Raw genomic sequence first — 13,030 nt, forward strand, 5'->3', positions numbered from 1 at the left:
AGGTGTGTAGATTTGAACAAAATCTAGTTTGGTTCTTACCGGGGCTTTTACTGCCTGAAATATCCGATTTTGTTTACCACGCTCGGAGTTGGGCTGGTGGGGGCCTATTGCCAACCTTTCTCACGGCACATCAACGGTTAGACCATAGCCTGTATATAGTCTATGGGTTAGATCGAGAATTCTCGTCGCAAATTAAAATTCCACTGGAGCTCCAAGCAGATTTGTACACGCAGCCTTACAACACTGTTTAGGGGAGAACCGGGACGAATTAAACACTTTTTATTTAATCGTAATTTACAAAGACATCGAAAAACACTGAAAGTTAATATTTTGTCACTAGCAACCTACATCTGTCCTCTGTCAGTTGCATTTACAGCTCTGAACAAAACCGTTAAAGAGTTATTTAAGGAGAAGTCGAACGTGCGTTTTGTTTCATTCGTCCCTCCTGGCTGGGACAAATGAAACAGCATGGGGGACGAATGAAACATACAGCTTAAATTACGTAAACTTTTCACAACTTCAATATTTGACAACATACCATGAATGGTACTTCAAGTATGTGTTATTTTAGATAGATTGCTGCTGGGCTATATGTCTTGGTTCATGTCTGTTAACAACTCATTGCAGTCATGGTGAAGCGCGTATTTCGCGGTTATGGAAATAGCAATAGAATAATGCATGTTTTGAATTATATAATGTTTCTATAGTACAAAATGTTATTTCACTCTGTTTTTACATGGTTAAAACCACCACACATCCAAATAAGTGCCCTTCATAACCCACAGGCCGTCAGTCTCCATAGGTTAACATGGCAAAACTCGACCTCCTAGCCTCCTAATTAAATCCTCTCTAACCCTTGGGATCTCTTCTTTACTTCCATACAATGTAGCTCTTTTCTGGGAAAACGGACTGTTGGTTTGAGCTGAATGTCTATCAAATAGATCATGCTAACATGATTTTTTTTTACTTCATTGACTTTGCAGTATGAAATATTTTGGTCTTCACTAACTGCCTGCTGAGGAAAGACATACACACATATACAGACACACATACACACAGAGAGATAGAGAGAATGAGAGAGAGATCCTTTTGTCTTTCTTTTGGTCTCTCCATTTGTCCGACAGTCATTCACTCTGTGTGACTCAGTGGAGTATACCGCTGCAGTGTTTGACATTCTAATATGGAGTGAGGAGTCAGGAATCTGTTTAACCCTGTCCATCCCATAATCTCATTATCGTTTCACCATTGCTTTTTGGCTCTCCAATGATCTGGTGACCTTTGTGAAGGAAAATTAGTGATTGCTGATTTAGGAGAGTCTGCATTTTGTCTCCAGTGTTCATAGTATTTGCTAGAAGCTGGGACGTCAGCCGGAAATGGAAATGTCATTATGCATAACTCCCTGTGAGACAAATAATGAATGGATGTAAATTCAATCAGTTCATGCAGCTGAAATCCGTTGGTGTGATGCAGATGCCAGAGAAGGATGTAAGATTTTGATTTTGAATATTTTGTGCCATATTATTTCATTGAAGACAATAGTGTTATTTCACCTCAATGCTTTAAATGAAACTGATATCCCTATTTGTTCATTCCACATTAAGATTCTGGTATTATTAATTTAATCATAATTACACAGAGGAAACTGGTGGCTTGAACATGTGGCAAGTGCATTCACCAAGCAGAGGTCTTTCTGTGGCCATGATGTTATAAGACCCAGAGAGCTACAGGGGAGAGAGCTGTAACTTCTCCTCACACTGATGTCTCCTGTGGCAGTAATTAGCATTGGTGTCTCAGAGCCGTGGTGGCCAGAGAACGTTGCTGATTCACCACAGACTCCCATGCCACCCGAGGCGTGGGTGGGCAGCAGGGCGGCCGGGCTCAGACTGGAGGATGGAGAGAATGCTGTGCTTTTGTACCTTTGGGAGGCATTCAGGCATACGTGCACTTGGTAAGACCATTTTCTGAATTGGTGTGATAAACAGAAAACATTATGCATTAACAGACCGTGGGTGGTTTTAAAGCAAGGAAGTAATGACGCCTGTATAAATTGATAGAATTTGCATCAATAAAGTGTATTGTCCGGCAGTAGCTCTGTCAAGAGAATGGAACACAATATAAAGTCGGTTGAATGGATATTGCGATGGACATTCAGTGGTCTCATCGGCTCACAAAATTTCAAAATGAAGAAACATACTGTGCAGATGTGCAAGATTTCAGATTTTATTGCCGTTTTATAGAAGGAATTCTGCTATGTCATCACATGTTAGTCACATATAAAACTGTTCTTAGGAGGCACTGTTGAAATTGCATGTCTTGTATTGTGCTGTTTACCAAATTGCTTCAGATGAAAAATGTCTTAAAAGATTAAATACAATTGGCTCTTACATAGATCTGTTTTCTCCTGCAGGCACGTTACCAAGGTTACACAATTGATGCCCATGTCCCTCCACTGCTCTTTGACATAAGCCTTGACTAACTCCATTCACTGCATGCATTAAAAAAGCCACCGGAACCAGGCTGGACTTGCACCTCCTCGCTAAGAGTGATTGTAGAAATGAAACCGGCAGTGAATTAAACAACCACGGATTTTCTAAATGTGGGTTTCATCTTCGGTGTGTTCATTCAGGATTTGCCCACGAGAGAGTGGCTTCCTCCTGAGAAGCCATAGCGGGGGTACCTAATCCTGCTTCCAGACATTCAACCTCCAGCAGAGTTTCAGAACACACTTACACAATATACCTGAGTCAGCTCATTATATGAGGTGGAGAGCCACAGGGCAGCTGGGTGGGGTATGAATATCATGGACGGATGTTTAGAGTAGGGTGGCAACTTGGGACCCATTTCGTTCTCTAATGTGTAGAGAGCTGAAGCAATGTAGACAATGAAGAGGGTACTGCATCTTCATCATTTTCTATAAAATTGGTATCAGCATAATGTTACATCTTTCCATTTCACAGATGTTTTTAAATTAAAAATGAATTGAAGACCGAGGATGGGCACTCAGGCAGCAGTATGCTTATGTTTTGTTCTGTAATGAACATAATGATCTCTTTCTCTCAGTGTCTATATAGCCTACAGAGGTGTAGTCGTAAAATAAGAGGTGGGTAAACTATGAATTCTGTGATCACGGTAAGGTGGACTGTGACATGTATCAAATTTTTAAAAAGGCATTCAGAACATGTTTGATGATGCTGGTGGAGGTTATTGTCCAATGTTTATTACAATACCAATGGTATTAAATGATTCCTAGAGTGTTGTGAATGTGGATAATACAGTGTGATTTTTTAATGTTGAAAGTTGCAATTGGTGAATAAATTATTTTGAGAGGTGGATAAACTCTATTTCTGAAATGTCATAGGTGGGTAAACTGTGTTTACTTGCATTTAACCTCCACTACATCCCTGTCTATATAGTAGGTCATATATAGTCAGAACATAAGTTTAACATTATGGCAAAGCTAAAGCAGGCTGCAACTCAGACTTCAGTTTCATTGACCTTGTATTCCACCGAGCATGATCAGCATTCAAATGCATCATATGCCATTCCTCTCGTACAATATGTAAGATGAAATTGCTCAACTATTGACTAGACATTATGACCACACAAAGTGAAGTGACCTCAGCACTTTTACTAAAATGACCGTAATCTTCCTAAATTGCCATGGTAGATCAATCAGTTTAAAAGTCTATTGCAGTTATTACTTTAGAGTGCTTGTAGTTTTGTTTCCTCAAGCAACTTAATGACATATTGCTTGACATGTTGTTGTTTTTTCAGTGATTCGTGAGATGGTGTATTTTGTTTTACGACAGCACCCTAATTATGTTCCAGTACAAGGTTTGAGATCACCAAACTAAGAAAATAAGTTGCTCTTGAAGTAGAATCTATAACAAAATTAATTTATTTTTTGTTTATTCTCCAATATATCCATGCATTTAGACCCCTTATCATTTTCACTTTTTGCTGTATAACATCACGCTTTGTCATTATTGGGTATTGCTAACATAACCTTCAACATGAATACTTGGTGTCAACACTGCACTATTAGTAAAACTTCTAAAACAAGATCCATGAATACAGGATTAGAGCACTAATCCTGTTATGTACACTTTGCTTCCAGTTGATAGTGCAGTGAAAACTTGTATTTACTTCAATGTGTCAGATTTTCTTGTCAAGGTCATTGTATTATTTTATTTTTAGACCACTTTTCTCCCTTACATACCTCTGTATAACTTAAGCATTGTGGATAGGATAAGTTAAAGAAAATGCACATACATACACATTCTGTGGGTCCACTTAGAGCTACCCTTTGCTGTAGTATAAAATTCATACCCTACAGATACACAGCCACACTGTTAAAGGTTTATAGCATATGGAACATTACTGCATCTTGGTATATAAATCAAAATTTTAGGATACATAACTTCACAATAAGTTAGAAAATCATTGCAAAACTGATTGCATTATTTTTCAATATATTTTATTGTTATATAGCCATGCATTATTTTATTTGTTGATAAATAAATAATGTAATGAGATAAATGTTTTGTCTATTTTCAGACAAAAAGAGAAGAGTGACACATCACTGTCATAAATGTCACTCTACACGCTAAGCCTTTTCAACTGATGTGTGTCAGTGGTCCTTTGTTGATTTACATTTAAAAAAAAGAAAGAAAGAAAAATCTGTCAATGCTGTCAACTCACTCTTTATTGTTGCAACTTCACACTGATTGATAGAGATAGATTTTACACTTTGCTGGCGGAGTCGAACACGAGTCGATGTCAGCAACCAAATACATTTTCACAGAAATTCGATGTGCCCAGCTGGGGTTAGCACACAGTGGGGTCTGTCCTTATGTAAGGAGTGCAGGGAGGACAGGCCACTCACAAGCACACTCATCTGAGGTGTGAAAACTAACACCTTCCCTTCTCTCTAACTGATCAACGATTTTGGTTGTCCAGTATATTAAAATAAATATGTATAGGTTGGACAGTGTGACAACACTATATATATACAAGATATTTTCCATTACAAACCAAGTAACAGAAAAGAAGAGAGAAGGGAAATGCAATATTTACCATTTTGCCTTTGAATACTTTACACTTGCCATCTCTAAGTGTCACCATGTTTTGCCCTGACACACAAATGTACAGAACATTACATGTTCCTTAGGGCAGCTTGATACATTATTCACGTTGATGTCATGCACAGCTATGCACTGCTGTGTGTGAAGAGGAATGTGATGGACTTGAGAGCACAAATGACTTACATCACACTACTGAATTCTGCTTTGATACTTTTTTCTTTAAACCCAGGGCTAAAACCCAGAGTAACAGCCATATTTCAGTGTTAACCCTCTATTGCATGTTGTTGCCAAATGGTTGGCAATGTTGGCTCTTCCACCAAAGAAGTGTCAGGATTAGCTATAATCCAGCAATGAGGAGGAAAACATGGATATGTGTAGCGGATAGCGGCTGCAGTCACCCATCCTGTCTCTTTGGCTACAGCTTTAACACCTCAGAGGCCTAAAGTTCAAGGGCAAATGGGGTTAACCTTCTCTCCTCTCACTATAAATGGTGTAAGAAGTGGGCTGGCTTGCTGTGGAGCCATCCAAGGCTTGCCCAGTGTGAGCCTGTAGTATGACCCACACCAGAGACCCCTATAGGTTGACCCTTGTGTGTGTGACCCCAAATATGGATGAGGCATGGCTTTACAGGGTATAGGGAAAGGCTGTCAGGGGGATATGTGAAGGATACCTATGTCTCTCTGTGTGAATGGCATGGATTGGCACACTTTCTGAGGGGCTTGAATATGTCCTTTGACTGCAATGAATTTGGGAAATGGAAGTCATCTAAATGAATTAAAGTCATCTAAATGATGACATTGTTTAATATAAACATTGGTTTTGATCAAAATAATTACTTTATGTCCCTACAGGAAGGCTATTTATTTTCCAAAGCGGACTACATACTATGACAATATTACCATGATATTATCCCTTTATTGCCCAAAATACAGTTGAATTTGTATTATGTTAGGTTTATAATTAGATGTATTAGAGCATAACTAAGCTTAATTTAGTTAATTTCTAAAATATTTGTAATGAAATAAAACTAAGTTTTTAAAGAAAAATTGGATTTTACAGCATTTTCCATGATTGTGCGTTGTTGCCATATGGCAACAAATTACCAACTACCCCCTTTAAAAAAGTATTCAAATTCAGTACTTCAAAATGTCCTTTATTTAAACCATTTTAAGTAAGAAAAATACTTTAAAACATTAAGTATAACAAGTATAGGTGATAATTCATGCAATAAAGGGCTAAGAGCATTCTGTGCTTAACTGTTAGGCTCCACTTGGCACTTCATTGCTGGATTATGATGGTCTGATTTAATGATGGAGGACAATAGGAGGAGATGAAGTTTTAATCTATAGCATGTCTCTGCATTTGTTTACCAACTCGACTGATGTAACAGCCTCTCCCATTAACGGGTCAACTTCCACAGTTGTGTAAAGCTGTTGTGACTAGAACTTCAAACAACCATCCTGGATGCAGTCCATCACAAATAGGTGTCATGAAACCATAACCGCTATAAATTCAGTTCTTCCCTTCAACATTCCCTCATGTTGTTGTGCACTCTCAGTATCGTTGAGCGTTTCTTGTCAGTCTCTCTATGCACTTCCATTCCAATGGATGGAAGTCCTTTGCAAGGTCTCTTTGCTGAGCTGAAAAAGATCAAATAGTTATAATTGGGTGTTGTCATTCAAGGGGAGCTTATGGCTTCAGATCCATGGCTTAAGGATCTGTACAATAAATTTAGTTTGTCGGGAGAGGAGTGATTTGCCCTGATGAGGAGTATGGCAGCTCTGATTCCCGTTGTGACTGACTAACTGTGATCACGACATTGCAGATTAAATCTCCAGCACTAAATTTGCTGTCTTCTCCCCCACGGACGTGAGCATAACTGAAGAGGAGCCTTTTCTTGCATTAATTCAAGTCTGGGGAAATGCACAGCCCTGGTTGGATTGCACTCTCTCATGTATGGTGCATGGTGCTCTCATGTCTTAAAATAACCTTGACCAAAATAGCATCTCTCCTTGCAACTGAACTGGGTCCGAACTGAACTTTGGATTTATTGTCCATAATGGAAGTTGCCGATCCCTGTGACTGTTTTTTCCATGATCATTTATAGGAAGTGAACCATAAATGAACAGAATGTGTGAATCTTCTGCTGTACTCTGCCAGCTCTCTTTCGTGTGTGAGTGTGCGTGCGTGTTTGCGTGCGTGCGTGTGTGTGTGTGTTTGTTTCTCATTCTGCGTTATCCATGTGTTACACTCACCAGGGTGAGAAACAAATGGAATTGAACAATTCATTTCCCCAATGACACACATCATTTTCTCACCAGAAAGATGACGAAGGTAGTGTCAGAGGAGGCTGAGCTGTCCAAAAACCCAATAAGAATCCGATCTGTTCTTTTCTTTGCGAAGTGAGAAAGTTTTAGTGATTCACTGCTCAGAATGCTCATTTAATTCACTCGACACAGCCAAACTAGTGATACACAGGTGGGCAGCATAATGAAACTGTTGCAGAGGTGGCTGCTTGTTATCAGCCGCTTTACCGCACACATTTTATGGAGCCTACGCATATCTTAAAATATGCATGTGTCAAACACATACTTTTCCCCAGCAAGAAGAACTTTGGATTTGCAAGTATGTAGAAGGGTTAATATTATGTACTATTTATATTATACTGTGAATAGATAGATAGATAGATAGATACTTTATTGATCCCCAAGGGGAAATTCGAGAATATAAAGATCATAAGATAAAGATATAAAGAGGTCATATTTTTAAAAAATCTTGCTTATCACAGCTGGATGAAAACTGTTTTTTGGTCCTTTTCTTACACTTTATACATGTTTTATGTATGTTTGCTTGTTTCTCTCTGTCTTGGCCATCAGAGACTGATGAGCACCATTGGCCCAAAAGGCAGTTAACATTTGATTGCCTCCTTGATCCGTTTAAAAGACAAAGCTCATTTTCCTCTAAAGAACATTGACAATTATATTTTCTTTCAATTAACGCAAAAGCAATTTACCAGGGCTGTTGACTATGCATTTCAACCCAATGTATGCTATTGTCTGAATGACACAAAAGTTTCATTTACAATTATTTTGGAAGGTCATAAAAATAATTTTAAAATAAAATGGAACGAGAGACCAAGGTGTCAAGGTGAGTATCAGAGGAAATGCAAGGCTTGCCATGGCATAGAAGAGCAGTGCCATCACTGTGGATCAGAACCAATGAGTCCTGACAACACTTAAGTACAGAGTGACTGTCACTGTGACCAGGGTGACAGCTGGAGTGCTCCCCTGGAATAATCCCCTACAGTGTCAATTAGTCACCTTCCTGCTTTTGAAGTCATATTCTTGACCCACCGGTAAGATTAGTATTGTGATTATGTTTCAGGGTGTCACAGTCTGAGGTGAATGCTTTTGATGGATGATTAGTTAAATATGTCAGCTAACAAGACTGCTGAAAATCCTGTTGGAGTGTAATCAATTGCATTTGGGATTTATTGGCCTTTGGGTGCCCATTCTTCTAAAGGTGTCAGAAAGAGGGACGTGCTCACATAGCTGCTATAGAGACTTACTGTAGATGGTTTGGTTAGTTTGCCTAACAGTGAACACACATTCTGATAACATGTACTGTACACCTTTATTGGTGTGCATAAAGGCATCTTCTAAGGTATGTAAGAGGAGCTGAAGAATAAAAACTATTTGTTTGCTTCTAACTTCTATCCATGAAATTATGAAAAATGAGAAAATATGTATGAATTATCTATACAGTAGTGGGATGTTGTAATACATTTTAACTTAGCGTGATAATAACTAGACAGACAAATGGCAATCAAAACCCAGCATATTGAACAGGCGTACAGCTTCTTGTGACTGTAATTGCCACACTGTCTGTAAATAACAGGTATCATGTTTCATGTTATGTCATGTTAAGAAGAACTTTGGATTTGCAAGTATGTAGAAGGGTTAATATTATGTACTATTTATATTATACTGTGAATATAGAGACTTACTGTAGATGGTTTGGTTAGTTTGCCTAACAGTGAACACACATTCTGATAACATGTACTGTACACCTTTATTGGTGTGCATAAAGGCATCTTCTAAGGCATGTAAGAGGAGCTGAAGAATAAAAACTATTTGTTTGCTTCTAACTTCTATCCATGAAATTATGAAAAATGAGAAAATATGTACAGTATGAATTAGCTATACAGTAGTGGGATGTTGTAATACATTTTAACTTAGCGTGGCAATCAAAACCCAGCATATTGAACAGGCGTACAGCTTCTTGTGACTGTAATTGCCACACTGTCTGTAAATAACAGGTATCATGTTTCATGTTATCATGTTTCATGATAACATGAAAGTATCATGTTTGGGCAATGCCATAATGAAAGTAACCGGCACAAGTAAATTTTGTAACCGGCACTCTAGCCTGCACTTATGACATGTCTATATTTTCAATTGGCAATGTACCTCAGTGACACCATATTTATGAAGATGCTTTCATGTTGCAGCCACCAACATTATTGTAGGGATTATAGTCTGGAATGTCTTTGTGCAAAGACCTCACCAATCAGCAAGCAGTGGGGGGTGACTGGGGGTGTGATGACATTGAAAGGAAGCATTTGAAATTACATAAACTTTGAAGTGGCAAAAACATAGCATAGCCTGCACACATGGACACACATAGGACAAATACCAATCCCGCAGTGATTGATGCCTGATTGGTTAAAGGCAGTGGTCTCAAAACTGACCAATGCATAAGCCTTCGCCCAATAGGATGAGACGACTGGAAACAATTCCCAATGGAGCAAGGCCAGACCTTTTTCACAGAGTTAATCTTTGGTCTGGTTACCTGGCTAATTGGATGCACTTGCTTCACAAATGTCACAAATGGGTAGGCCTATATGTGACAATGTCTTTTTTAAATTGCACTACTCTTTTCTGAGTTTTTATAAAAGAGAGTGACCAGCACCCAGGAGAATATTCTCTACCGGGGAACTGTGAACACCAGTACTGCTGCTTGGGTTCCTTATGTGTTTTATTCTAACATGCTCTGTGTCAATTTTATTTCTAACTTTGTTCTTGCTGTTTGTTTTGTGTTATTCCATTTTTGTGAATATTAAGCATATCTCCAACACGCCTCAGTGTACGCCTCAGTGGTTTCACAGCTAAGGTGCAAGGACACTGTTTCACATTGTCATATTTATTCATTGAAATTTACTTTATGAAATGGGGAAAGGGAATCAATTCCAACATGTCCCCTTTAGTCAGTATGACTGAGTACGTACGTTTCATGTATGTATTTATTTTTATCATCCTCAGCTCCTGAGAACTGAGGGGATCAAGTAGGGTGTAGAGGATCATTCATATTTCACTCCTCCATTGAGGGTTTACTATGAGCTCACTGTTTAATATTTCATCTAAATAGCACTTAGAAAGTAGCGACAATTCGAACAAGCTCTCACAAGCTGTGGCCTGATGGGCAAATTTACTCACATACACATGATAGAGCAATACTCATATCATATTAATGTGTGAGAAATTACTTTCCAGCATAATCAAAGCCATTTTATTTCTGTGCCCCATGACTAGAGTAGACAAGTACTAGACCTAGACTTTCCAATGAATCACTGGTGGTGAGACTGGTAAAGACACACCCTTTTGTCTACACAATATAAGAAGGAATGTTTATTTTCTTGTCAAGGCCTTTGGACAAACTGACAGTATCCAGTTTAGAAAAAGTACAAATTCTTGTCTTCTCATGGTCTGTTGAGGCACAGTATATGCACTCACATACCATCCTGTTCATTAATAATTGACCTGTCTTCACACAAAGAGCTGTTGCATCATATCTCTCCTTAATACAGTCATGGTACAAAAGTGATGTTGACACTCAAGCTGATGCCAAATAGCTTTGTGGGTGTGTGAGTATGAGTGTGAGAGTGTGTGTGTGTGTGTGTGAATGGCTGAGAGCCTCCTGGGCATCTCAAAACACAACACTTACCATCTGGACGGTGAAAGAGGGAATTAAGATAACACTTAATGACCAGCTGTCAAAAGTACTGTGGCGCCTGATAAAGGCAGCGCTTGTGCGGAGGTTAGAAGTAGTGTGGCGCCTGATAAAGGCAGCGCTTACACGAAGGTTAAAAATGACTTGGTCTGTTAACCCCTTTTGACAAAAACATAATTCTTCACAAAATCTGTGTTTCAAATTTCATCCCATTCTGGGAGACTCAAAAACAAAAACATACATTACATGAGATTTGTCGTTTTTTGACAGAGAATACTGCATGCTGATAAACCCCCTGCTGTTTTCATTAAAAGCATGCTGCTTTCTGTACCAGTTACTAACATTTAGAACACGTTTTTTTTAGTGTTGGATCATACCCTACAAGTTGAACAAATTGTTGTCTCTGGGCCATTGACTAGTGGCTGTAGATGTGGGTAGACCTTCCTGTACTGTGCCTCACCGATTAATTGGATTAACTTAATGATTGACAGCGACATTTATAGCACCAGCTGTAAGCGTTGGAGAGGGAGGGTGAAAATCAGAATATATCCTCAGTAGCAAAACAGTATATTTATGACCTGTGAAAGTGTTATCTTTTTGCAGTATGCTAATTCTATGGGAGCAGAGTGCTTCCTCTTTATAAAGAAGGGACAGAGAGGAGGGTCAGTCACAGAAAATTTCCAGCCCCGCCCCCACCCCTACCACATCCCCTAGAGCACCTTTTAAAGATCTCTCATCCCCACTTCCTCTGTCCTTCACTGACCTCTGAGGTTCCTGTCTGTGAAATGCCTCTCCACTCTCAGTGTGATGAAAAAACAAGACTCCTCAATGGCTGACAATTCATTCCAGGACCCAATTCCAAGACTCAAAAAATGTTGTCAAAATTTAAAAATTTCAAATTTCATCCATTTGCACGCAACTCGAGTTTGTTTCTTTGAATTTTTCATTTTACAGTACAAACAGAAACAGCACTGTTTCTGTTTGTACTGTAAACTGCGGTGGACTTAAAGGGAGGGTTTTAAATAGGGCATTAACTCCCTTGGCCATGCGCTCTGAGGCACGCAGCGATGGCAGCCGTTCCTCTGGGTAGCATGTGTGGCAGACTCATCTGTTTCTGTCACATTCCCTTTCATGAGCAGGCTTCACATGTTCACATCGGTTCCATTCCTCCACACAAACTCCCCCCACGACCTTCCCGTAATGCCCCCCAAACGGTGACACACACATTTTGGCCGCACCGGAAACTGTGCAGTGACATGCAGGCGGGGTCGGGGTGGTTGGGGATGGCTGGGGGGAGGCCTCCATCCCAATACTTAAACCTCGAGCGTAACAGCCAGTGACAGAGAGGATGCTGGGAGGACAGGCAACACTCCTGGGGGAAGCACTTGTCTCGAAATGAATAGGAAATATTTGTGTTGTGATTACATTTTCATTTTGGGGGTGGTGGCGGGGTGGGGGGTAAGTGGAGGTGGCGATGGGGAATGTTGTGGGGTGGGCAGTGGGGTGCTTGTCCCCCTTTCAGCATTTTTCACCACCCATGCACTGTATTATACAACCATTATATAGTCGACCTTCATTTTGTCATGGTGCGCATCTCCACTTCTCCCCCTATCCCTTGTGGTTTGCTGTGGAGGGACTAGACAGCTGCCACACAACTTCTGAATAAAATATTTCTGCTCCAAGCAGGTCTATCATAAAAGGGACTTTTTGGGTCATGGTTCTTTTTCAGAGATGCTGAGGCAGGCTCTCTGTGGCTTTAGAGGGGGCCTAATATCCTCTCTGCTCATTGTCATGAAGAAATCCTTAAAATGTAGTTTTACATTTTTTTGTTGTTGCCAGATGCCATGAAATCCAGTATTACTGGTGTGTTTGCTATAATGTATTCGTAAAAATGGAGGTAGAAACAGAACAGCATTTTAAGACTCAGTTGTTCAACC

This window comes from Alosa sapidissima, chromosome 8 (assembly GCF_018492685.1).
Source record: "Alosa sapidissima isolate fAloSap1 chromosome 8, fAloSap1.pri, whole genome shotgun sequence".
Classification (NCBI taxonomy): domain Eukaryota; kingdom Metazoa; phylum Chordata; class Actinopteri; order Clupeiformes; family Clupeidae; genus Alosa; species Alosa sapidissima.